Here is a 25,855-nt window from a genome sequence, read left to right as displayed (position 1 = left end):
GTTGGTTTGATACCGTTTGGGGACAGCCAAGGAGGCATCTGCAGGCAACAAAGGTAGGTGTGTGCTTGTGTGTGTGTTTCCTATGCAGATCCTAAGCCCAGTGTCACATGCAAGTAGGAGGAGTAAGAAGGGTTCCTGGCAAATCCGGGTTATGGATTGCATTTAAAAAGGCCCCGTGGGAGTGCAATGGGCCCCTGTCTTGCTGCTTAGCAATAATGGTATGGGTTTAGGTTCTGCTGTGTGTACTGGTGGTTGACTGCCCCCCAGCCCAGAGTGTGCATGGAAAATTGTCTGGCAGCCTCCCTGACAGCAAGCAGTGATAGTGCCCATGAAGGGGACCTTGTTGGGCCCGCCCCTTTCATGGTTATCGCTTCTCGGCCTTTTGGCTAAGATCAAGTGTAGTATCTGTTCTTATCAGTTTAATATCTGATACGTCCCCTATCTGGGGACCATATATTAAATGGATTTTTGAGAACGGGGGCCGATTTCGAAGCTTGCTTCCGTCGCCCTATGCATTGACCCGATATGGCAGTATCTTCGGGTACAGTGCACCACCCCCTTACAGGGTTAAAAAGAAAGATTCCTACTTTCATTGCTACCTGCTTGCTGGCTAGCCAGCTAGCCAGCCCTGTGGGCCTTGCTGCTGCTGCAGCCAAAAAACAAAAGGTGGTGCTGCTGCTGCTTCTGCTGCTTCTGCTTCTGCTTGTGTCTGGCCCCTGTTGGAGCGTCCAGGCACAGGACTTCTGCTGCTGCTGACTAAATGGCCTCCTTAATTGGATCATTTGAGTAGCCAGCACACCTGTGCAGGTAGGGCATGACATGATAGGCAGCTGCCTTGATAGCGGGTGGGTGCTGAATGTTCCTAATTGACAAAATAAGATTAATGCTTATGAAGAAATATAAAATCTCATCCCTTCCCCAATATCGCGCCACACCCCTACCCCTTAATTCCCTGGTTGAACGTGATGGACATATGTCTTTTTTCGACCGTACTAACTATGTAACTATGTAACATAACATGGGGGGGGGGGGGGGTCTCCTGGCTGTTCACACAGGTGTGTCATTGCTGTACATTGACCATGCATTGCTTCTGTGGTATTGCAAAGGCAAAGACAAATGCTTCCAGCCATCCATTGCACTAATGGATTGGTCATCAGCTGGCTGTCTATGTCCCGCATCAATATAGACCAAAGTACAGAGGGTTAGGCTATGCTATTGTGCACCTACCTGATGCATCAGAAGGTGCGAGGCCCTTGCTAAATTCTGTGCACAGACTTTGAGATCTATGCTTTAGACTGTATCTAAACCTGCTCCAACATGGACTGACATTCTGGCCTACTTTCAGCCGATGCGACTTGTCTGTCGCTGAACAGTCGCTTTTTATGTATTCAGCACCTATGTATAATGTTGTAAAAATGCTCTAGAAGCTAAAGTCGCAGAAATGTCACACATATTTGGCCTGCAACTTTCTGTGCGACAAATTCAGACAGGAAAAATCAGTATAAATCCTTAGAAAATTATCCCCCAGTGTCTCCATCTGCTGGCGGTATTGAATAAGCATTGCTGCACTGATGGGGTATGCATTAGACGAAAAAAAAGAAGAAAAAGAAGAATAATACGCCCAGAAAAGAGGCGAAAAGGAGAAAAACGTAAAAAAACGTGAAAAAAAAGTAAGAGGAAGAGAAGGGAAAAAAAGGTGGAAATGGGTTTAAAAGTGATTTCGGCGGAGAAATATATATATATATATATATATATATATATATATGCGCACACACACACATAGATATAAACGTATTCTCCGTTGAGATATTGCAGCCGCTGCTGTGTCCAGGCCCAGGAGCCTTAGCACTGTGCTGTGATGTCACTCAATACCACTGACATCACTAGGTGTAAACAACATCTCTCCTTTGCTGTGTATGTGACTATGGAGCTGTTTGGTGATGTCGTCTATTACGGCCTTCATAGAAGCAACAGGAGATTGTTGCATCCATCTTGAACCCTCAGAACTACAGTGCTATGATGTCACTCACTTCCACAGGCCTTGCAGAGTGTAAACAACAACAACCCAGCTTTGTTGTGTATGTAACCAAAGGGATTTGTGATGTCACCTAGAACCTTCACAGCAGCGACAGCTTTATGAGGAGCATCAGCACTGCTCTGCCTGAGCAGAACCATCACCGCCATAGGTTGTCAAATAACCCGGATTTAACCCACACAGGTAAGTCCAATGGGGTGCAGGCATGTCCTCTATGCTTACAGCTTCCCGTGGGTGTTGGTTTGATACCGTTTGGGGACAGCCAAGGAGGCATCTGCAGGCAACAAAGGTAGGTGTGTGCTTGTGTGTGTGTTTCCTATGCAGATCCTAAGCCCAGTGTCACATGCAAGTAGGAGGAGTAAGAAGGGTTCCTGGCAAATCCGGGTTATGGATTGCATTTAAAAAGGCCCCGTGGGAGTGCAATGGGCCCCTGTCTTGCTGCTTAGCAATAATGGTATGGGTTTAGGTTCTGCTGTGTGTACTGGTGGTTGACTGCCCCCCAGCCCAGAGTGTGCATGGAAAATTGTCTGGCAGCCTCCCTGACAGCAAGCAGTGATAGTGCCCATGAAGGGGACCTTGTTGGGCCCGCCCCTTTCACGGTTATCGCTTCTCGGCCTTTTGGCTAAGATCAAGTGTAGTATCTGTTCTTATCAGTTTAATATCTGATACGTCCCCTATCTGGGGACCATATATTAAATGGATTTTTGAGAACGGGGGCCGATTTCGAAGCTTGCTTCCGTCGCCCTATGCATTGACCCGATATGGCAGTATCTTCGGGTACAGTGCACCACCCCCTTACAGGGTTAAAAAGAAAGATTCCTACTTTCATTGCTACCTGCTTGCTGGCTAGCCAGCTAGCCAGCCCTGTGGGCCTTGCTGCTGCTGCAGCCAAAAAACAAAAGGTGGTGCTGCTGCTGCTTCTGCTGCTTCTGCTTCTGCTTGTGTCTGGCCCCTGTTGGAGCGTCCAGGCACAGGACTTCTGCTACTGCTGACTAAATGGCCTCCTTAATTGGATCATTTGAGTAGCCAGCACACCTGTGCAGGTAGGGCATGACATGATAGGCAGCTGCCTTGATAGCGGGTGGGTGCTGAATGTTCCTAATTGACAAAATAAGATTAATGCTTATGAAGAAATATAAAATCTCATCCCTTCCCCAATATCGCGCCACACCCCTACCCCTTAATTCCCTGGTTGAACGTGATGGACATATGTCTTTTTTCGACCGTACTAACTATGTAACTATGTAACATAACATGGGGGGGGGGGGGGGGGTCTCCTGGCTGTTCACACAGGTGTGTCATTGCTGTACATTGACCATGCATTGCTTCTGTGGTATTGCAAAGGCAAAGACAAATGCTTCCAGCCATCCATTGCACTAATGGATTGGTCATCAGCTGGCTGTCTATGTCCCGCATCAATATAGACCAAAGTACAGAGGGTTAGGCTATGCTATTGTGCACCTACCTGATGCATCAGAAGGTGCGAGGCCCTTGCTAAATTCTGTGCACAGACTTTGAGATCTATGCTTTAGACTGTATCTAAACCTGCTCCAACATGGACTGACATTCTGGCCTACTTTCAGCCGATGCGACTTGTCTGTCGCTGAACAGTCGCTTTTTATGTATTCAGCACCTATGTATAATGTTGTAAAAATGCTCTAGAAGCTAAAGTCGCAGAAATGTCACACATATTTGGCCTGCAACTTTCTGTGCGACAAATTCAGACAGGAAAAATCAGTATAAATCCTTAGAAAATTATCCCCCAGTGTCTCCATCTGCTGGCGGTATTGAATAAGCATTGCTGCACTGATGGGGTATGCATTAGACGAAAAAAAAGAAGAAAAAGAAGAATAATACGCCCAGAAAAGAGGCGAAAAGGAGAAAAACGTAAAAAAACGTGAAAAAAAAGTAAGAGGAAGAGAAGGGAAAAAAAGGTGGAAATGGGTTTAAAAGTGATTTCGGCGGAGAAATATATATATATATATATATATATATATATATATATATATATGCGCACACACACACATAGATATAAACGTATTCTCCGTTGAGATATTGCAGCCGCTGCTGTGTCCAGGCCCAGGAGCCTTAGCACTGTGCTGTGATGTCACTCAATACCACTGACATCACTAGGTGTAAACAACATCTCTCCTTTGCTGTGTATGTGACTATGGAGCTGTTTGGTGATGTCGTCTATTACGGCCTTCATAGAAGCAACAGGAGATTGTTGCATCCATCTTGAACCCTCAGAACTACAGTGCTATGATGTCACTCACTTCCACAGGCCTTGCAGAGTGTAAACAACAACAACCCAGCTTTGTTGTGTATGTAACCAAAGGGATTTGTGATGTCACCTAGAACCTTCACAGCAGCGACAGCTTTATGAGGAGCATCAGCACTGCTCTGCCTGAGCAGAACCATCACCGCCATAGGTTGTCAAATAACCCGGATTTAACCCACACAGGTAAGTCCAATGGGGTGCAGGCATGTCCTCTATGCTTACAGCTTCCCGTGGGTGTTGGTTTGATACCGTTTGGGGACAGCCAAGGAGGCATCTGCAGGCAACAAAGGTAGGTGTGTGCTTGTGTGTGTGTTTCCTATGCAGATCCTAAGCCCAGTGTCACATGCAAGTAGGAGGAGTAAGAAGGGTTCCTGGCAAATTCCGGGTTATGGATTGCATTTAAAAAGGCCCCGTGGGAGTGCAATGGGCCCCTGTCTTGCTGCTTAGCAATAATGGTATGGGTTTAGGTTCTGCTGTGTGTACTGGTGGTTGACTGCCCCCCAGCCCAGAGTGTGCATGGAAAATTGTCTGGCAGCCTCCCTGACAGCAAGCAGTGATAGTGCCCATGAAGGGGACCTTGTTGGGCCCGCCCCTTTCACGGTTATCGCTTCTCGGCCTTTTGGCTAAGATCAAGTGTAGTATCTGTTCTTATCAGTTTAATATCTGATACGTCCCCTATCTGGGGACCATATATTAAATGGATTTTTGAGAACGGGGGCCGATTTCGAAGCTTGCTTCCGTCGCCCTATGCATTGACCCGATATGGCAGTATCTTCGGGTACAGTGCACCACCCCCTTACAGGGTTAAAAAGAAAGATTCCTACTTTCATTGCTACCTGCTTGCTGGCTAGCCAGCTAGCCAGCCCTGTGGGCCTTGCTGCTGCTGCAGCCAAAAAACAAAAGGTGGTGCTGCTGCTGCTTCTGCTGCTTCTGCTTCTGCTTGTGTCTGGCCCCTGTTGGAGCGTCCAGGCACAGGACTTCTGCTGCTGCTGACTAAATGGCCTCCTTAATTGGATCATTTGAGTAGCCAGCACACCTGTGCAGGTAGGGCATGACATGATAGGCAGCTGCCTTGATAGCGGGTGGGTGCTGAATGTTCCTAATTGACAAAATAAGATTAATGCTTATGAAGAAATATAAAATCTCATCCCTTCCCCAATATCGCGCCACACCCCTACCCCTTAATTCCCTGGTTGAACGTGATGGACATATGTCTTTTTTCGACCGTACTAACTATGTAACTATGTAACATAACATGGGGGGGGGGGGGGGGTCTCCTGGCTGTTCACACAGGTGTGTCATTGCTGTACATTGACCATGCATTGCTTCTGTGGTATTGCAAAGGCAAAGACAAATGCTTCCAGCCATCCATTGCACTAATGGATTGGTCATCAGCTGGCTGTCTATGTCCCGCATCAATATAGACCAAAGTACAGAGGGTTAGGCTATGCTATTGTGCACCTACCTGATGCATCAGAAGGTGCGAGGCCCTTGCTAAATTCTGTGCACAGACTTTGAGATCTATGCTTTAGACTGTATCTAAACCTGCTCCAACATGGACTGACATTCTGGCCTACTTTCAGCCGATGCGACTTGTCTGTCGCTGAACAGTCGCTTTTTATGTATTCAGCACCTATGTATAATGTTGTAAAAATGCTCTAGAAGCTAAAGTCGCAGAAATGTCACACATATTTGGCCTGCAACTTTCTGTGCGACAAATTCAGACAGGAAAAATCAGTATAAATCCTTAGAAAATTATCCCCCAGTGTCTCCATCTGCTGGCGGTATTGAATAAGCATTGCTGCACTGATGGGGTATGCATTAGACGAAAAAAAGAAGAAAAAGAAGAATAATACGCCCAGAAAAGAGGCGAAAAGGAGAAAAACGTAAAAAAACGTGAAAAAAAAGTAAGAGGAAGAGAAGGGAAAAAAAGGTGGAAATGGGTTTAAAAGTGATTTCGGCGGAGAAATATATATATATATATATATATATATATATATATATATATGCGCACACACACACATAGATATAAACGTATTCTCCGTTGAGATATTGCAGCCGCTGCTGTGTCCAGGCCCAGGAGCCTTAGCACTGTGCTGTGATGTCACTCAATACCACTGACATCACTAGGTGTAAACAACATCTCTCCTTTGCTGTGTATGTGACTATGGAGCTGTTTGGTGATGTCGTCTATTACGGCCTTCATAGAAGCAACAGGAGATTGTTGCATCCATCTTGAACCCTCAGAACTACAGTGCTATGATGTCACTCACTTCCACAGGCCTTGCAGAGTGTAAACAACAACAACCCAGCTTTGTTGTGTATGTAACCAAAGGGATTTGTGATGTCACCTAGAACCTTCACAGCAGCGACAGCTTTATGAGGAGCATCAGCACTGCTCTGCCTGAGCAGAACCATCACCGCCATAGGTTGTCAAATAACCCGGATTTAACCCACACAGGTAAGTCCAATGGGGTGCAGGCATGTCCTCTATGCTTACAGCTTCCCGTGGGTGTTGGTTTGATACCGTTTGGGGACAGCCAAGGAGGCATCTGCAGGCAACAAAGGTAGGTGTGTGCTTGTGTGTGTGTTTCCTATGCAGATCCTAAGCCCAGTGTCACATGCAAGTAGGAGGAGTAAGAAGGGTTCCTGGCAAATCCGGGTTATGGATTGCATTTAAAAAGGCCCCGTGGGAGTGCAATGGGCCCCTGTCTTGCTGCTTAGCAATAATGGTATGGGTTTAGGTTCTGCTGTGTGTACTGGTGGTTGACTGCCCCCCAGCCCAGAGTGTGCATGGAAAATTGTCTGGCAGCCTCCCTGACAGCAAGCAGTGATAGTGCCCATGAAGGGGACCTTGTTGGGCCCGCCCCTTTCACGGTTATCGCTTCTCGGCCTTTTGGCTAAGATCAAGTGTAGTAATACAGGAGATCTGGTCAGAAGGTACTCGGGTACCCCTCTCCTCGGCCTTGTGGGATCGCCCAGGTTTATTGCCTGGGCTTCACCCACTTGTTGCTATTGGGGAGAGGGCTTAGTCCCAGGGTAACGGGTTGCGATCGCCTCTCAAAGCCTTCGGGTGGAGAGAGGTTTGAGCGAATTGGCTGGTTGGTTGGAGCGGAGAGAACCAGACCAAAACACGAATGAACCATGGATGAAGATCTAGATCCTGGTTCGGTACCGGCTTATGCCCGGATTAAACACACTGTGCGGGTCATTCTCACAGGTGATGCGGCGGATGCACGTGGCATGAGGTTCGTGATAGAGGACGTGCTCGACAAGATTCTTAATGTTCGTAAGCGAGAGATTTTGGCCATCCAGGATTACCCTAAGCGGAGGATCTACGACTGCACTTTCATAGGGGAAGGCGTATTCTTAGATGCAGTAATGAAAATTCCAAAGCAAGATGATCCGAGGCTTAAGGGTATCCAAATTGTCGAGCACGTCCTAGATGAAACCAAGTTGATTGTCGTGAAGATGTACTCCCCTTTTGTAAATCAGAGAGAGATCGATGGGTTCCTGGCAGCCTACTTTAAAAAGGTGGAGTTCAGAGGAAAAATCATGAACGACTGTGGTGTCTGGACCTCAAAATGGCGATATCAAGTCACGTGCAACAAAGACCCCACCCTCCCAGGGGGGATACTATTACCGCCTGCTCGTTTTAAATTAAACAATGTGTGTGGCGACCTCTTTTTTGCGGGAATGCCAAACTTCTGCAGAAGGTGCCAACGTTATGGGCACATAAAGGAAAATTGTGAAAGTTCCTGTAAGAAATGTGGAAGCATGCAACATGAAACAGAAAAATGTGATAAGGGTTTGAGATGTAATTTTTGCCGTCACTTTGGTCACGTGTATGCTTTCTGTCCCCACAGACCAAAAAAAACCACAGAACAGCAAGGGCAACCCAAGAGAGACGTCCGGAGACCAGCCTGGGGAAAAGCCAGAGAGGAGGAGCACCCCCCACAAGAAGAGGTAAGCTGTGAGATGGAGACCACGGCCCCCCCAAAAGAACCCCAGGAGAAAGAGGCACAGGTGGAAAGGGGGACCCCAAATGAGAGGAGGCCGGGGAAGAGAAATGCGAGAGGGGATCGGGCAGATACCTCAGAGAAGGTGGAAGAGCGAGAGGTGCCCGATTCCACCCCGGAAGGTCCTCCTGCTCGGGGTCCCCCTGAGTGTGAAAACCCGGACGGAGTAGCAAAGGTGAAAAGACGAAGGGGCTCCAAAGGGCGTCCGGACTCGGAGGTGGTCCAGGAGGAGCAGATGGAAGTTCCTGTCGTGACGGGGGCTCCAAGTGAAGCTCCTCCACAGGTCCCAGCGGTGGATACCCCTCCTCCTCCCAGCCAGGAGGAGGTTTCAGGGGTGACCATCTCCGAGGTCCCGGAAACGGACCTAAGTACGCACCCGACCCCTATGGAGGGGCAAGAGGTGGACGCCGAAAAAGAGAATGGAGCCCAGAAGCTGTTCTTACCAATGTACTCCGTCTATACACCTGTGGTCTTGGAAGAGGGGGGCTGCTCGAGCGATGGTGGTTCCTCTCCGGCTTCCTCTATGTGTACGGTAGAGTCAGAGGTGGGGGGTAACGAGAGCTCCAGTGCGCAATCTGGTTTTTAGTTTGTTATCTGAGCCTCCCTTTTTTTTACATCTCCAATGGCTGAGTTGTCCGGATTGTCTATGAATGTAAGAAGTATAAGTTCACGAGCGAAACGGGTTGCCCTTTTTAACTACTTGTCTATTTTTGCTGCTTCTGTGGTTTTCCTGCAGGAGTGCGGCATCCCGCATAGTTTAAATTATGAAAAGTATAAAAAAGATTGGGTACACGGTCCATCAGTCTGGTCTGGATCTAACGAATCCAGATCAGCAGGGGTCGCCATACTTTTTAAAGGAAATGCTTTTATTGATTTTATTCATGAGATTTTACCAGGCAGAATTTTATTGGTTAAAGCTTTTATTGATGGTATTAAATGGCAGTTTTTAAATTTTTATGGTTCACCCAATAAAAATGATAGAGCACGGATGTTAGAGATTTTACCCCTTTTTATCAATGATTCTGAACCTCTTATTTTAGCAGGTGATTTTAATTGTATTTTAAGGGGGGAGCACCGTTTTACCAATTCAGTAAGTAGAAACTATGATAAAACATCTTCTATGTTAAAAAATATGATTATTGATTTTAGACTTACTGATGTTTTTAAGAAATGCAATAGTATTTTACCAGAAAGAGACGGTGTGACCTGGAGCAACGCAAACTGCAGCTCCAGGATCGATTTTATCTTCTGTTCTTATCAAGTACTGCCTTTTAAGTGTGATGTTTTAACCAATGTTTTTTCTGATCACAAACTTTTATCTTTTAAGGTGAAGAGTGATTTTAGAAAAAAGACTGGGAGGAATGCCTGGAAGATGAATGTATCCCTTTTAGAAGATCCGCAGGTTTTATCCGATTTTATCAACTTCTACAAGGACTGCAGACGGGTAAGAGATCCTAACACTCCCATCAGTATATGGTGGGAGAAAATGAAAATAAAAATAAAAGAGTTTTTTATTAGAGTAGGGATCTCTAGAGCTAAAGAGAAGCGTGAGTTTTACTCCCTTCTAAATACCCGTCTGCAAACCCTGTACAAATTCAGAGACAATGGTATAGAGGTTTATAGAGAAATTACTGACTTAAAAAAAGAAATAAAACAGTGCCTGGAGCAGAAGGGAAAAGAGATAATTTTCAGATCCAAAATAAAGCACCTTGAAGAGAACGAGACCTGCTCCAGGTACTTTTTTAAGAAAGTAACGGATAAAAAGGTTTTAATTGATAATATACAAGGAGAAAAAGATGTACAGGGTATTTTAAAAAGGGTACATTCATTTTATGCGGATCTTTTTAATACAAAAAATATTGATATTGATTTTATGAATGACTCATTGAAGGAGATTACCAATGTTTTAGACCCTGTGTCCCAGTCTCTTTTACAGAGGGAAATCTCGGAACAGGAAGTTTTAGAGACGATCAGGAGTTTTAAATCCGGTAAGGTGCCTGGTCCTGACGGTATACCCATTGAGTTTTATGTCATTTTTTATGGTGTTTTAAAAGATGACCTTTTTTCCCTTTTTACAGAAGTATTTAAAACAAAAGCCCTCCCAGGTTCATGGAGGAAGGGTGATGTCTCCCTGCTGTTCAAAAAGGGAGACCGGTCAGATCTAAAGAACTGGAGACCAATCACCCTCCTCAACTGTGACTACAAAGTGATGGCAAAACTGTGCGCAAATAGATTAAAAAGTGTAATAGAGAAAATAATCCATTCAAATCAGGTCTGTGGGGTGCCTGGGAGGAGCATATGGGAAAATCTTAACCTTTTAAAAGATGTGATTAGTGACACAAAGTCTAGAAACGGAAAACTAGCCATTTTATCCTTAGACTTCGAGAAGGCTTTTGACAGAGTGTCACATTTTTATCTTTTTAAGGTTTTAGAGAAAATGGGTATACCTGAAGGCTTTTTATTGTCTCTTAAGGCCTTTTATAAAAACTGCACAAGCAAGATTTTAGTTAACGGTTTTAAGACACAGGATGTGATTTTAAATTCCGGAGTGAAGCAGGGGTGTCCTTTGTCCCCACTACTTTTCATATGTGCGCTTGAGCCTCTACTATGCACCTTGAGGAGAGATAAGCAAATAAGAGGGGTCCCCCTGCCGGGAGGAGGGGGACTAGAGGCTAAAGTAGTGGGGTACATGGACGATGTGGCAGTGCTTGGAAGGGACACCCCATCGCTTCAAAAAGCCCTAAAGCAAGTTGAATTTTTTTGTTGTGCCTCCGGTTTTAAGGTAAATTTTAATAAAAGCAGTGTTTTAAATATAGGAGGACTGTTTTTAAGGGATTTACCCATTCCTGTGTCTGAGTCTGTGCAGATTTTAGGTGTCTCCTTCAGTGAGTCAAACAATGGTTTTAATAGCTGGGACTTGGTGGCTCAAAAAATAAACACAAAAATTTGTATGTGGAACATGAGAAAGCTAACGATGGAGGGGAAGGTTTTAGTTACAAAGATGGTGATTTTACCCATTTTATTGTATCTTGGCATGGTCTTTCCACCCCCCGAAATGATTTTAAATAAAATTATTAAAGCATGTTTTACCTTTTTATGGAGCTCCAAGAGTGAAAAATTGAGAAGAGAGATCGTCATGATGCCAAAAGGTATGGGTGGAAAGGACTTCCCCGACATCAGGGCGTTCCTTTTTACCAAGTTTTTTAGCATGTGTGTTAGCACACTTTTTAAGGATAGTTACTGGTCATATTTTATCCGTTTTAATACAGGTTTTTTTATGAGGAGGAATGGGTGGTTTAAAACTGTTTTAAGCTGTCCTTATGCTTTTAATCTTCCCCAACAATACAAGATTTTAGAGAAAATTTTCAACTTGTACAACTTTAACGGAAAAAGTATTAATGAAGTAACTAATAGCAAAAAAATGTTAAAATATATTAAAGAAAGTGGTTTTATTGCCCCTGTGAATAATTTTAATGAAGAGAAATGCAGGAAAATATGGAAGATGGCAAATATGATTTATCTTTTTAATTCACAGAAAGATCTGGCCTGGAGCTGCATACACGAGTGTCTTCCATGCCGGGCATTCCAGCACCGAAGAAGGATGGCCAAACACTGCAGTATGCCCGAGGGAGGGCTGCCAGGAACCCGAGACCGTGTACCACCTTTTCTGGACTTGTTTTTATGCAAAAAGGATATGGACTAAAATACTCCCTCTGGTGAAGAAGATAACAGAAATAAAGGACTTAAACTCTGCAGCTGTTTTTTATGGATGTCTGGAATGCCCAATACGGACTCAAGAGACAATGGCATGGAAGATCATAAACTGTGTTAAAGCAGCTCTATGGAATGCCAGAAACATTTTACTTTTTAAACATGAGATTTTATCTGTGAATGATGTTTTAGCTCTTTGTTTTAGTGATATGTACCAGTACTTTTTATTAGACAAGAAATATTATCCTTTATTAGCTAGAAAATGGTATTTTAATGAATGGAACGCCCTTTTGTAAAGCCACCAAGTGCCCATTTTAAGTGTATTATGATTGTATTTATGTGAACTTTTATTGTTATATGTGATTTTATTATCAAAATTTGTTTTTATTGAAAAAAAATTATATTTATAAATCGTAATGCACTTTGTAAAATGTTATGAATTCTAAATAAAAAGATACCCCTCAGGGGTAGCCAAGTTAAAATCTGTTCTTATCAGTTTAATATCTGATACGTCCCCTATCTGGGGACCATATATTAAATGGATTTTTGAGAACGGGGGCCGATTTCGAAGCTTGCTTCCGTCGCCCTATGCATTGACCCGATATGGCAGTATCTTCGGGTACAGTGCACCACCCCCTTACAGGGTTAAAAAGAAAGATTCCTACTTTCATTGCTACCTGCTTGCTGGCTAGCCAGCTAGCCAGCCCTGTGGGCCTTGCTGCTGCTGCAGCCAAAAAACAAAAGGTGGTGCTGCTGCTGCTTCTGCTGCTTCTGCTTCTGCTTGTGTCTGGCCCCTGTTGGAGCGTCCAGGCACAGGACTTCTGCTGCTGCTGACTAAATGGCCTCCTTAATTGGATCATTTGAGTAGCCAGCACACCTGTGCAGGTAGGGCATGACATGATAGGCAGCTGCCTTGATAGCGGGTGGGTGCTGAATGTTCCTAATTGACAAAATAAGATTAATGCTTATGAAGAAATATAAAATCTCATCCCTTCCCCAATATCGCGCCACACCCCTACCCCTTAATTCCCTGGTTGAACGTGATGGACATATGTCTTTTTTCGACCGTACTAACTATGTAACTATGTAACATAACATGGGGGGGGGGGGGGGGGCTCCTGGCTGTTCACACAGGTGTGTCATTGCTGTACATTGACCATGCATTGCTTCTGTGGTATTGCAAAGGCAAAGACAAATGCTTCCAGCCATCCATTGCACTAATGGATTGGTCATCAGCTGGCTGTCTATGTCCCGCATCAATATAGACCAAAGTACAGAGGGTTAGGCTATGCTATTGTGCACCTACCTGATGCATCAGAAGGTGCGAGGCCCTTGCTAAATTCTGTGCACAGACTTTGAGATCTATGCTTTAGACTGTATCTAAACCTGCTCCAACATGGACTGACATTCTGGCCTACTTTCAGCCGATGCGACTTGTCTGTCGCTGAACAGTCGCTTTTTATGTATTCAGCACCTATGTATAATGTTGTAAAAATGCTCTAGAAGCTAAAGTCGCAGAAATGTCACACATATTTGGCCTGCAACTTTCTGTGCGACAAATTCAGACAGGAAAAATCAGTATAAATCCTTAGAAAATTATCCCCCAGTGTCTCCATCTGCTGGCGGTATTGAATAAGCATTGCTGCACTGATGGGGTATGCATTAGACGAAAAAAAAGAAGAAAAAGAAGAATAATACGCCCAGAAAAGAGGCGAAAAGGAGAAAAACGTAAAAAAACGTGAAAAAAAAGTAAGAGGAAGAGAAGGGAAAAAAAGGTGGAAATGGGTTTAAAAGTGATTTCGGCGGAGAAATATATATATATATATATATATATATATGCGCACACACACACATAGATATAAACGTATTCTCCGTTGAGATATTGCAGCCGCTGCTGTGTCCAGGCCCAGGAGCCTTAGCACTGTGCTGTGATGTCACTCAATACCACTGACATCACTAGGTGTAAACAACATCTCTCCTTTGCTGTGTATGTGACTATGGAGCTGTTTGGTGATGTCGTCTATTACGGCCTTCATAGAAGCAACAGGAGATTGTTGCATCCATCTTGAACCCTCAGAACTACAGTGCTATGATGTCACTCACTTCCACAGGCCTTGCAGAGTGTAAACAACAACAACCCAGCTTTGTTGTGTATGTAACCAAAGGGATTTGTGATGTCACCTAGAACCTTCACAGCAGCGACAGCTTTATGAGGAGCATCAGCACTGCTCTGCCTGAGCAGAACCATCACCGCCATAGGTTGTCAAATAACCCGGATTTAACCCACACAGGTAAGTCCAATGGGGTGCAGGCATGTCCTCTATGCTTACAGCTTCCCGTGGGTGTTGGTTTGATACCGTTTGGGGACAGCCAAGGAGGCATCTGCAGGCAACAAAGGTAGGTGTGTGCTTGTGTGTGTGTTTCCTATGCAGATCCTAAGCCCAGTGTCACATGCAAGTAGGAGGAGTAAGAAGGGTTCCTGGCAAATCCGGGTTATGGATTGCATTTAAAAAGGCCCCGTGGGAGTGCAATGGGCCCCTGTCTTGCTGCTTAGCAATAATGGTATGGGTTTAGGTTCTGCTGTGTGTACTGGTGGTTGACTGCCCCCCAGCCCAGAGTGTGCATGGAAAATTGTCTGGCAGCCTCCCTGACAGCAAGCAGTGATAGTGCCCATGAAGGGGACCTTGTTGGGCCCGCCCCTTTCACGGTTATCGCTTCTCGGCCTTTTGGCTAAGATCAAGTGTAGTATCTGTTCTTATCAGTTTAATATCTGATACGTCCCCTATCTGGGGACCATATATTAAATGGATTTTTGAGAACGGGGGCCGATTTCGAAGCTTGCTTCCGTCGCCCTATGCATTGACCCGATATGGCAGTATCTTCGGGTACAGTGCACCACCCCCTTACAGGGTTAAAAAGAAAGATTCCTACTTTCATTGCTACCTGCTTGCTGGCTAGCCAGCTAGCCAGCCCTGTGGGCCTTGCTGCTGCTGCAGCCAAAAAACAAAAGGTGGTGCTGCTGCTGCTTCTGCTGCTTCTGCTTCTGCTTGTGTCTGGCCCCTGTTGGAGCGTCCAGGCACAGGACTTCTGCTGCTGCTGACTAAATGGCCTCCTTAATTGGATCATTTGAGTAGCCAGCACACCTGTGCAGGTAGGGCATGACATGATAGGCAGCTGCCTTGATAGCGGGTGGGTGCTGAATGTTCCTAATTGACAAAATAAGATTAATGCTTATGAAGAAATATAAAATCTCATCCCTTCCCCAATATCGCGCCACACCCCTACCCCTTAATTCCCTGGTTGAACGTGATGGACATATGTCTTTTTTCGACCGTACTAACTATGTAACTATGTAACATAACATGGGGGGGGGGGGGGGGTCTCCTGGCTGTTCACACAGGTGTGTCATTGCTGTACATTGACCATGCATTGCTTCTGTGGTATTGCAAAGGCAAAGACAAATGCTTCCAGCCATCCATTGCACTAATGGATTGGTCATCAGCTGGCTGTCTATGTCCCGCATCAATATAGACCAAAGTACAGAGGGTTAGGCTATGCTATTGTGCACCTACCTGATGCATCAGAAGGTGCGAGGCCCTTGCTAAATTCTGTGCACAGACTTTGAGATCTATGCTTTAGACTGTATCTAAACCTGCTCCAACATGGACTGACATTCTGGCCTACTTTCAGCCGATGCGACTTGTCTGTCGCTGAACAGTCGCTTTTTATGTATTCAGCACCTATGTATAATGTTGTAAAAATGCTCTAGAAGCTAAAGTCGCAGAAATGTCACACATATTTGGCCTGCAACTTTCTGTGCGACAAATTCAGACAGGAAAAATCAGTATAAATCCTTAGAAAATTATCCCGCAGTGTCTCCATCTGCTGGCGGTATTGAATAAGCATTGCTGCACTGATGGGGTATGCATTAGACGAAAAAAAAGAAGAAAAAGAAGAATAATACGCCCAGAAAAGAGGCGAAAAGGAGAAAAACGTAAAAAAACGTGAAAAAAAAGTAAGAGGAAGAGAAGGGAAAAAAAGGTGGAAATGGGTTTAAAAGTGATTTCGGCGGAGATATATATATATATATATATATATATATATATATATATATATATATATATGCGCACACACACACATAGATATAAACGTATTCTCCGTTGAGATATTGCAGCCGCTGCTGTGTCCAGGCCCAGGAGCCTTAGCACTGTGCTGTGATGTCACTCAATACCACTGACATCACTAGGTGTAAACAACATCTCTCCTTTGCTGTGTATGTGACTATGGAGCTGTTTGGTGATGTCGTCTATTACGGCCTTCATAGAAGCAACAGGAGATTGTTGCATCCATCTTGAACCCTCAGAACTACAGTGCTATGATGTCACTCACTTCCACAGGCCTTGCAGAGTGTAAACAACAACAACCCAGCTTTGTTGTGTATGTAACCAAAGGGATTTGTGATGTCACCTAGAACCTTCACAGCAGCGACAGCTTTATGAGGAGCATCAGCACTGCTCTGCCTGAGCAGAACCATCACCGCCATAGGTTGTCAAATAACCCGGATTTAACCCACACAGGTAAGTCCAATGGGGTGCAGGCATGTCCTCTATGCTTACAGCTTCCCGTGGGTGTTGGTTTGATACCGTTTGGGGACAGCCAAGGAGGCATCTGCAGGCAACAAAGGTAGGTGTGTGCTTGTGTGTGTGTTTCCTATGCAGATCCTAAGCCCAGTGTCACATGCAAGTAGGAGGAGTAAGAAGGGTTCCTGGCAAATCCGGGTTATGGATTGCATTTAAAAAGGCCCCGTGGGAGTGCAATGGGCCCCTGTCTTGCTGCTTAGCAATAATGGTATGGGTTTAGGTTCTGCTGTGTGTACTGGTGGTTGACTGCCCCCCAGCCCAGAGTGTGCATGGAAAATTGTCTGGCAGCCTCCCTGACAGCAAGCAGTGATAGTGCCCATGAAGGGGACCTTGTTGGGCCCGCCCCTTTCACGGTTATCGCTTCTCGGCCTTTTGGCTAAGATCAAGTGTAGTATCTGTTCTTATCAGTTTAATATCTGATACGTCCCCTATCTGGGGACCATATATTAAATGGATTTTTGAGAACGGGGGCCGATTTCGAAGCTTGCTTCCGTCGCCCTATGCATTGACCCGATATGGCAGTATCTTCGGGTACAGTGCACCACCCCCTTACAGGGTTAAAAAGAAAGATTCCTACTTTCATTGCTACCTGCTTGCTGGCTAGCCAGCTAGCCAGCCCTGTGGGCCTTGCTGCTGCTGCAGCCAAAAAACAAAAGGTGGTGCTGCTGCTGCTTCTGCTGCTTCTGCTTCTGCTTGTGTCTGGCCCCTGTTGGAGCGTCCAGGCACAGGACTTCTGCTGCTGCTGACTAAATGGCCTCCTTAATTGGATCATTTGAGTAGCCAGCACACCTGTGCAGGTAGGGCATGACATGATAGGCAGCTGCCTTGATAGCGGGTGGGTGCTGAATGTTCCTAATTGACAAAATAAGATTAATGCTTATGAAGAAATATAAAATCTCATCCCTTCCCCAATATCGCGCCACACCCCTACCCCTTAATTCCCTGGTTGAACGTGATGGACATATGTCTTTTTTCGACCGTACTAACTATGTAACTATGTAACATAACATGGGGGGGGGGGGGGGTCTCCTGGCTGTTCACACAGGTGTGTCATTGCTGTACATTGACCATGCATTGCTTCTGTGGTATTGCAAAGGCAAAGACAAATGCTTCCAGCCATCCATTGCACTAATGGATTGGTCATCAGCTGGCTGTCTATGTCCCGCATCAATATAGACCAAAGTACAGAGGGTTAGGCTATGCTATTGTGCACCTACCTGATGCATCAGAAGGTGCGAGGCCCTTGCTAAATTCTGTGCACAGACTTTGAGATCTATGCTTTAGACTGTATCTAAACCTGCTCCAACATGGACTGACATTCTGGCCTACTTTCAGCCGATGCGACTTGTCTGTCGCTGAACAGTCGCTTTTTATGTATTCAGCACCTATGTATAATGTTGTAAAAATGCTCTAGAAGCTAAAGTCGCAGAAATGTCACACATATTTGGCCTGCAACTTTCTGTGCGACAAATTCAGACAGGAAAAATCAGTATAAATCCTTAGAAAATTATCCCCCAGTGTCTCCATCTGCTGGCGGTATTGAATAAGCATTGCTGCACTGATGGGGTATGCATTAGACGAAAAAAAAGAAGAAAAAGAAGAATAATACGCCCAGAAAAGAGGCGAAAAGGAGAAAAACGTAAAAAAACGTGAAAAAAAAGTAAGAGGAAGAGAAGGGAAAAAAAGGTGGAAATGGGTTTAAAAGTGATTTCGGCGGAGAAATATATATATATATATATATATATATATATATATATATATATATGCGCACACACACACATAGATATAAACGTATTCTCCGTTGAGATATTGCAGCCGCTGCTGTGTCCAGGCCCAGGAGCCTTAGCACTGTGCTGTGATGTCACTCAATACCACTGACATCACTAGGTGTAAACAACATCTCTCCTTTGCTGTGTATGTGACTATGGAGCTGTTTGGTGATGTCGTCTATTACGGCCTTCATAGAAGCAACAGGAGATTGTTGCATCCATCTTGAACCCTCAGAACTACAGTGCTATGATGTCACTCACTTCCACAGGCCTTGCAGAGTGTAAACAACAACAACCCAGCTTTGTTGTGTATGTAACCAAAGGGATTTGTGATGTCACCTAGAACCTTCACAGCAGCGACAGCTTTATGAGGAGCATCAGCACTGCTCTGCCTGAGCAGAACCATCACCGCCATAGGTTGTCAAATAACCCGGATTTAACCCACACAGGTAAGTCCAATGGGGTGCAGGCATGTCCTCTATGCTTACAGCTTCCCGTGGGTGTTGGTTTGATACCGTTTGGGGACAGCCAAGGAGGCATCTGCAGGCAACAAAGGTAGGTGTGTGCTTGTGTGTGTGTTTCCTATGCAGATCCTAAGCCCAGTGTCACATGCAAGTAGGAGGAGTAAGAAGGGTTCCTGGCAAATCCGGGTTATGGATTGCATTTAAAAAGGCCCCGTGGGAGTGCAATGGGCCCCTGTCTTGCTGCTTAGCAATAATGGTATGGGTTTAGGTTCTGCTGTGTGTACTGGTGGTTGACTGCCCCCCAGCCCAGAGTGTGCATGGAAAATTGTCTGGCAGCCTCCCTGACAGCAAGCAGTGATAGTGCCCATGAAGGGGACCTTGTTGGGCCCGCCCCTTTCACGGTTATCGCTTCTCGGCCTTTTGGCTAAGATCAAGTGTAGTATCTGTTCTTATCAGTTTAATATCTGATACGTCCCCTATCTGGGGACCATATATTAAATGGATTTTTGAGAACGGGGGCCGATTTCGAAGCTTGCTTCCGTCGCCCTATGCATTGACCCGATATGGCAGTATCTTCGGGTACAGTGCACCACCCCCTTACAGGGTTAAAAAGAAAGATTCCTACTTTCATTGCTACCTGCTTGCTGGCTAGCCAGCTAGCCAGCCCTGTGGGCCTTGCTGCTGCTGCAGCCAAAAAACAAAAGGTGGTGCTGCTGCTGCAGCTAAAGGTGGTGCTGCTGCTGCTTCTGCTTCTGCTTGTGTCTGGCCCCTGTTGGAGCGTCCAGGCACAGGACTTCTGCTGCTGCTGACTAAATGGCCTCCTTAATTGGATCATTTGAGTAGCCAGCACACCTGTGCAGGTAGGGCATGACATGATAGGCAGCTGCCTTGATAGCGGGTGGGTGCTGAATGTTCCTAATTGACAAAATAAGATTAATGCTTATGAAGAAATATAAAATCTCATCCCTTCCCCAATATCGCGCCACACCCCTACCCCTTAATTCCCTGGTTGAACGTGATGGACATATGTCTTTTTTCGACCGTACTAACTATGTAACTATGTAACATAACATGGGGGGGGGGGGGGTCTCCTGGCTGTTCACACAGGTGTGTCATTGCTGTACATTGACCATGCATTGCTTCTGTGGTATTGCAAAGGCAAAGACAAATGCTTCCAGCCATCCATTGCACTAATGGATTGGTCATCAGCTGGCTGTCTATGTCCCGCATCAATATAGACCAAAGTACAGAGGGTTAGGCTATGCTATTGTGCACCTACCTGATGCATCAGAAGGTGCGAGGCCCTTGCTAAATTCTGTGCACAGACTTTGAGATCTATGCTTTAGACTGTATCTAAACCTGCTCCAACATGGACTGACATTCTGGCCTACTTTCAGCCGATGCGACTTGTCTGTCGCTGAACAGTCGCTTTTTATGTATTCAGCACCTATGTATAATGTTGTAAAAATGCTCTAGAAGCTAAAGTCGCAGAAATGTCACACATATTTGGCCTGCAACTTTCTGTGCGACAAATTCAGACAGGAAAAATCAGTATAAATCCTTAGAAAATTATCCCCCAGTGTCTCCATCTGCTGGCGGTATTGAATAAGCATTGCTGCACTGATGGGGTATGCATTAGACGAAAAAAAAGAAGAAAAAGAAGAATAATACGCCCAGAAAAGAGGCGAAAAGGAGAAAAACGTAAAAAAACGTGAAAAAAAAGTAAGAGGAAGAGAAGGGAAAAAAAGGTGGAAATGGGTTTAAAAGTGATTTCGGCGGAGAAATATATATATATATATATATATATATATATATATATATATATATATATATGCGCACACACACACATAGATATAAACGTATTCTCCGTTGAGATATTGCAGCCGCTGCTGTGTCCAGGCCCAGGAGCCTTAGCACTGTGCTGTGATGTCACTCAATACCACTGACATCACTAGGTGTAAACAACATCTCTCCTTTGCTGTGTATGTGACTATGGAGCTGTTTGGTGATGTCGTCTATTACGGCCTTCATAGAAGCAACAGGAGATTGTTGCATCCATCTTGAACCCTCAGAACTACAGTGCTATGATGTCACTCACTTCCACAGGCCTTGCAGAGTGTAAACAACAACAACCCAGCTTTGTTGTGTATGTAACCAAAGGGATTTGTGATGTCACCTAGAACCTTCACAGCAGCGACAGCTTTATGAGGAGCATCAGCACTGCTCTGCCTGAGCAGAACCATCACCGCCATAGGTTGTCAAATAACCCGGATTTAACCCACACAGGTAAGTCCAATGGGGTGCAGGCATGTCCTCTATGCTTACAGCTTCCCGTGGGTGTTGGTTTGATACCGTTTGGGGACAGCCAAGGAGGCATCTGCAGGCAACAAAGGTAGGTGTGTGCTTGTGTGTGTGTTTCCTATGCAGATCCTAAGCCCAGTGTCACATGCAAGTAGGAGGAGTAAGAAGGGTTCCTGGCAAATCCGGGTTATGGATTGCATTTAAAAAGGCCCCGTGGGAGTGCAATGGGCCCCTGTCTTGCTGCTTAGCAATAATGGTATGGGTTTAGGTTCTGCTGTGTGTACTGGTGGTTGACTGCCCCCCAGCCCAGAGTGTGCATGGAAAATTGTCTGGCAGCCTCCCTGACAGCAAGCAGTGATAGTGCCCATGAAGGGGACCTTGTTGGGCCCGCCCCTTTCACGGTTATCGCTTCTCGGCCTTTTGGCTAAGATCAAGTGTAGTATCTGTTCTTATCAGTTTAATATCTGATACGTCCCCTATCTGGGGACCATATATTAAATGGATTTTTGAGAACGGGGGCCGATTTCGAAGCTTGCTTCCGTCGCCCTATGCATTGACCCGATATGGCAGTATCTTCGGGTACAGTGCACCACCCCCTTACAGGGTTAAAAAGAAAGATTCCTACTTTCATTGCTACCTGCTTGCTGGCTAGCCAGCTAGCCAGCCCTGTGGGCCTTGCTGCTGCTGCAGCCAAAAAACAAAAGGTGGTGCTGCTGCTGCTTCTGCTGCTTCTGCTTCTGCTTGTGTCTGGCCCCTGTTGGAGCGTCCAGGCACAGGACTTCTGCTGCTGCTGACTAAATGGCCTCCTTAATTGGATCATTTGAGTAGCCAGCACACCTGTGCAGGTAGGGCATGACATGATAGGCAGCTGCCTTGATAGCGGGTGGGTGCTGAATGTTCCTAATTGACAAAATAAGATTAATGCTTATGAAGAAATATAAAATCTCATCCCTTCCCCAATATCGCGCCACACCCCTACCCCTTAATTCCCTGGTTGAACGTGATGGACATATGTCTTTTTTCGACCGTACTAACTATGTAACTATGTAACATAACATGGGGGGGGGGGGGTCTCCTGGCTGTTCACACAGGTGTGTCATTGCTGTACATTGACCATGCATTGCTTCTGTGGTATTGCAAAGGCAAAGACAAATGCTTCCAGCCATCCATTGCACTAATGGATTGGTCATCAGCTGGCTGTCTATGTCCCGCATCAATATAGACCAAAGTACAGAGGGTTAGGCTATGCTATTGTGCACCTACCTGATGCATCAGAAGGTGCGAGGCCCTTGCTAAATTCTGTGCACAGACTTTGAGATCTATGCTTTAGACTGTATCTAAACCTGCTCCAACATGGACTGACATTCTGGCCTACTTTCAGCCGATGCGACTTGTCTGTCGCTGAACAGTCGCTTTTTATGTATTCAGCACCTATGTATAATGTTGTAAAAATGCTCTAGAAGCTAAAGTCGCAGAAATGTCACACATATTTGGCCTGCAACTTTCTGTGCGACAAATTCAGACAGGAAAAATCAGTATAAATCCTTAGAAAATTATCCCCCAGTGTCTCCATCTGCTGGCGGTATTGAATAAGCATTGCTGCACTGATGGGGTATGCATTAGACGAAAAAAAAGAAGAAAAAGAAGAATAATACGCCCAGAAAAGAGGCGAAAAGGAGAAAAACGTAAAAAAACGTGAAAAAAAAGTAAGAGGAAGAGAAGGGAAAAAAAGGTGGAAATGGGTTTAAAAGTGATTTCGGCGGAGATATATATATATATATATATATATATATATATATATATATATATGCGCACACACACACATAGATATAAACGTATTCTCCGTTGAGATATTGCAGCCGCTGCTGTGTCCAGGCCCAGGAGCCTTAGCACTGTGCTGTGATGTCACTCAATACCACTGACATCACTAGGTGTAAACAACATCTCTCCTTTGCTGTGTATGTGACTATGGAGCTGTTTGGTGATGTCGTCTATTACGGCCTTCATAGAAGCAACAGGAGATTGTTGCATCCATCTTGAACCCTCAGAACTACAGTGCTATGATGTCACTCACTTCCACAGGCCTTGCAGAGTGTAAACAACAACAACCCAGCTTTGTTGTGTATGTAACCAAAGGGATTTGTGATGTCACCTAGAACCTTCACAGCAGCGACAGCTTTATGAGGAGCATCAGCACTGCTCTGCCTGAGCAGAACCATCACCGCCATAGGTTGTCAAATAACCCGGATTTAACCCACACAGGTAAGTCCAATGGGGTGCAGGCATGTCCTCTATGCTTACAGCTTCCCGTGGGTGTTGGTTTGATACCGTTTGGGGACAGCCAAGGAGGCATCTGCAGGCAACAAAGGTAGGTGTGTGCTTGTGTGTGTGTTTCCTATGCAGATCCTAAGCCCAGTGTCACATGCAAGTAGGAGGAGTAAGAAGGGTTCCTGGCAAATCCGGGTTATGGATTGCATTTAAAAAGGCCCCGTGGGAGTGCAATGGGCCCCTGTCTTGCTGCTTAGCAATAATGGTATGGGTTTAGGTTCTGCTGTGTGTACTGGTGGTTGACTGCCCCCCAGCCCAGAGTGTGCATGGAAAATTGTCTGGCAGCCTCCCTGACAGCAAGCAGTGATAGTGCCCATGAAGGGGACCTTGTTGGGCCCGCCCCTTTCACGGTTATCGCTTCTCGGCCTTTTGGCTAAGATCAAGTGTAGTATCTGTTCTTATCAGTTTAATATCTGATACGTCCCCTATCTGGGGACCATATATTAAATGGATTTTTGAGAACGGGGGCCGATTTCGAAGCTTGCTTCCGTCGCCCTATGCATTGACCCGATATGGCAGTATCTTCGGGTACAGTGCACCACCCCCTTACAGGGTTAAAAAGAAAGATTCCTACTTTCATTGCTACCTGCTTGCTGGCTAGCCAGCTAGCCAGCCCTGTGGGCCTTGCTGCTGCTGCAGCCAAAAAACAAAAGGTGGTGCTGCTGCTGCTTCTGCTGCTTCTGCTTCTGCTTGTGTCTGGCCCCTGTTGGAGCGTCCAGGCACAGGACTTCTGCTGCTGCTGACTAAATGGCCTCCTTAATTGGATCATTTGAGTAGCCAGCACACCTGTGCAGGTAGGGCATGACATGATAGGCAGCTGCCTTGATAGCGGGTGGGTGCTGAATGTTCCTAATTGACAAAATAAGATTAATGCTTATGAAGAAATATAAAATCTCATCCCTTCCCCAATATCGCGCCACACCCCTACCCCTTAATTCCCTGGTTGAACGTGATGGACATATGTCTTTTTTCGACCGTACTAACTATGTAACTATGTAACATAACATGGGGGGGGGGGTCTCCTGGCTGTTCACACAGGTGTGTCATTGCTGTACATTGACCATGCATTGCTTCTGTGGTATTGCAAAGGCAAAGACAAATGCTTCCAGCCATCCATTGCACTAATGGATTGGTCATCAGCTGGCTGTCTATGTCCCGCATCAATATAGACCAAAGTACAGAGGGTTAGGCTATGCTATTGTGCACCTACCTGATGCATCAGAAGGTGCGAGGCCCTTGCTAAATTCTGTGCACAGACTTTGAGATCTATGCTTTAGACTGTATCTAAACCTGCTCCAACATGGACTGACATTCTGGCCTACTTTCAGCCGATGCGACTTGTCTGTCGCTGAACAGTCGCTTTTTATGTATTCAGCACCTATGTATAATGTTGTAAAAATGCTCTAGAAGCTAAAGTCGCAGAAATGTCACACATATTTGGCCTGCAACTTTCTGTGCGACAAATTCAGACAGGAAAAATCAGTATAAATCCTTAGAAAATTATCCCCCAGTGTCTCCATCTGCTGGCGGTATTGAATAAGCATTGCTGCACTGATGGGGTATGCATTAGACGAAAAAAAAGAAGAAAAAGAAGAATAATACGCCCAGAAAAGAGGCGAAAAGGAGAAAAACGTAAAAAAACGTGAAAAAAAAGTAAGAGGAAGAGAAGGGAAAAAAAGGTGGAAATGGGTTTAAAAGTGATTTCGGCGGAGAAATATATATATATATATATATATATATATATATATATATATATATATGCGCACACACACACATAGATATAAACGTATTCTCCGTTGAGATATTGCAGCCGCTGCTGTGTCCAGGCCCAGGAGCCTTAGCACTGTGCTGTGATGTCACTCAATACCACTGACATCACTAGGTGTAAACAACATCTCTCCTTTGCTGTGTATGTGACTATGGAGCTGTTTGGTGATGTCGTCTATTACGGCCTTCATAGAAGCAACAGGAGATTGTTGCATCCATCTTGAACCCTCAGAACTACAGTGCTATGATGTCACTCACTTCCACAGGCCTTGCAGAGTGTAAACAACAACAACCCAGCTTTGTTGTGTATGTAACCAAAGGGATTTGTGATGTCACCTAGAACCTTCACAGCAGCGACAGCTTTATGAGGAGCATCAGCACTGCTCTGCCTGAGCAGAACCATCACCGCCATAGGTTGTCAAATAACCCGGATTTAACCCACACAGGTAAGTCCAATGGGGTGCAGGCATGTCCTCTATGCTTACAGCTTCCCGTGGGTGTTGGTTTGATACCGTTTGGGGACAGCCAAGGAGGCATCTG

At 45.3% G+C, this 25,855-nt stretch overlaps 8 non-coding genes and 2 pseudogenes across 8 annotated transcripts; all 10 read left to right on the top strand.

The window, feature by feature from the left end:
• Window positions 1-366: 366 nt before the first annotated feature.
• LOC130303158 (U2 spliceosomal RNA) lies at window positions 367-557 on the top strand. Its single transcript, XR_008853271.1, has one exon. It is a non-coding gene; the product is annotated as a U2 spliceosomal RNA (small nuclear RNA).
• Window positions 558-2,637: 2,080 nt separating this feature from the next.
• Window positions 2,638-2,828, top strand: LOC130303157 (U2 spliceosomal RNA). Its single transcript, XR_008853270.1, has one exon. It is a non-coding gene; the product is annotated as a U2 spliceosomal RNA (small nuclear RNA).
• A 2,091-nt stretch (window positions 2,829-4,919) lies between these two features.
• On the top strand, window positions 4,920-5,110 carry LOC130303156 (U2 spliceosomal RNA). The gene has a single exon (XR_008853269.1). It is a non-coding gene; the product is annotated as a U2 spliceosomal RNA (small nuclear RNA).
• Window positions 5,111-7,196: 2,086 nt separating this feature from the next.
• LOC130303194 (U2 spliceosomal RNA) lies at window positions 7,197-7,329 on the top strand (annotated as a pseudogene).
• Window positions 7,330-12,500: 5,171 nt separating this feature from the next.
• Window positions 12,501-12,681, top strand: LOC130303192 (U2 spliceosomal RNA; annotated as a pseudogene).
• A 2,075-nt stretch (window positions 12,682-14,756) lies between these two features.
• Window positions 14,757-14,947, top strand: LOC130303195 (U2 spliceosomal RNA). The gene has a single exon (XR_008853307.1). It is a non-coding gene; the product is annotated as a U2 spliceosomal RNA (small nuclear RNA).
• A 2,095-nt stretch (window positions 14,948-17,042) lies between these two features.
• LOC130303188 (U2 spliceosomal RNA) lies at window positions 17,043-17,233 on the top strand. The gene has a single exon (XR_008853303.1). It is a non-coding gene; the product is annotated as a U2 spliceosomal RNA (small nuclear RNA).
• A 2,090-nt stretch (window positions 17,234-19,323) lies between these two features.
• LOC130303177 (U2 spliceosomal RNA) lies at window positions 19,324-19,514 on the top strand. The gene has a single exon (XR_008853292.1). It is a non-coding gene; the product is annotated as a U2 spliceosomal RNA (small nuclear RNA).
• Window positions 19,515-21,624: 2,110 nt separating this feature from the next.
• On the top strand, window positions 21,625-21,815 carry LOC130303166 (U2 spliceosomal RNA). Its single transcript, XR_008853281.1, has one exon. It is a non-coding gene; the product is annotated as a U2 spliceosomal RNA (small nuclear RNA).
• A 2,086-nt stretch (window positions 21,816-23,901) lies between these two features.
• Window positions 23,902-24,092, top strand: LOC130303155 (U2 spliceosomal RNA). The gene has a single exon (XR_008853268.1). It is a non-coding gene; the product is annotated as a U2 spliceosomal RNA (small nuclear RNA).
• The last annotated feature ends 1,763 nt before the right edge of the window (window positions 24,093-25,855 follow it).

Source organism: Hyla sarda, unplaced genomic scaffold, assembly GCF_029499605.1.
Source record: "Hyla sarda isolate aHylSar1 unplaced genomic scaffold, aHylSar1.hap1 scaffold_1192, whole genome shotgun sequence".
In the NCBI taxonomy this organism is placed as follows: Eukaryota; Metazoa; Chordata; class Amphibia; order Anura; family Hylidae; genus Hyla; species Hyla sarda.
Note: the sequence above shows the minus strand (reverse complement) of the source record. Positions and strands in the feature narration are given on the sequence as shown.